Here is a 453-nt window from a genome sequence, read left to right as displayed (position 1 = left end):
TTTTTTTCAAATGAATTCTCCAAAGTGCGGAGATTGAAAAAAAATTTTTTTTTCCATTCAAAAATTAATTCCTCCGAGCCTAACTGCGACTAAGGGATGAAATTTATGCCAACGTGTTGAGCATTTAATACTCAATGAGTGACACAAATTTCATCCCTTAGCGCCTAATAGGGAGGGAGGAGTGAATTTTTTAAAGTGCGAAGAGATGGAAAAAAAAATTATTTTTTTAGTTCACAAATTCATTCCTCCCACCCTAATTGCGACTAAGGGATGAAATTTGTGCCAACGTGTTGAGCATTTAATACTCAATGAGTGACACAAATTTCATCCCTTAGCGCCTAATAGGGAGGGAGGAGTGAATTTTTTAAAGTGCGAAGAGATGGAAAAAAAAATTATTTTTTTAGTTCACAAATTCATTCCTCCCACCCTAATTGCGACTAAGGGATGAAATTT

Source organism: Diachasma alloeum, unplaced genomic scaffold, assembly GCF_001412515.2.
Source record: "Diachasma alloeum isolate Michigan unplaced genomic scaffold, Dall2.0 Dall_scaffold_00949, whole genome shotgun sequence".
NCBI lineage: Eukaryota > Metazoa > Arthropoda > Insecta > Hymenoptera > Braconidae > Diachasma > Diachasma alloeum.
This window is presented reverse-complemented; position numbering follows the sequence as displayed.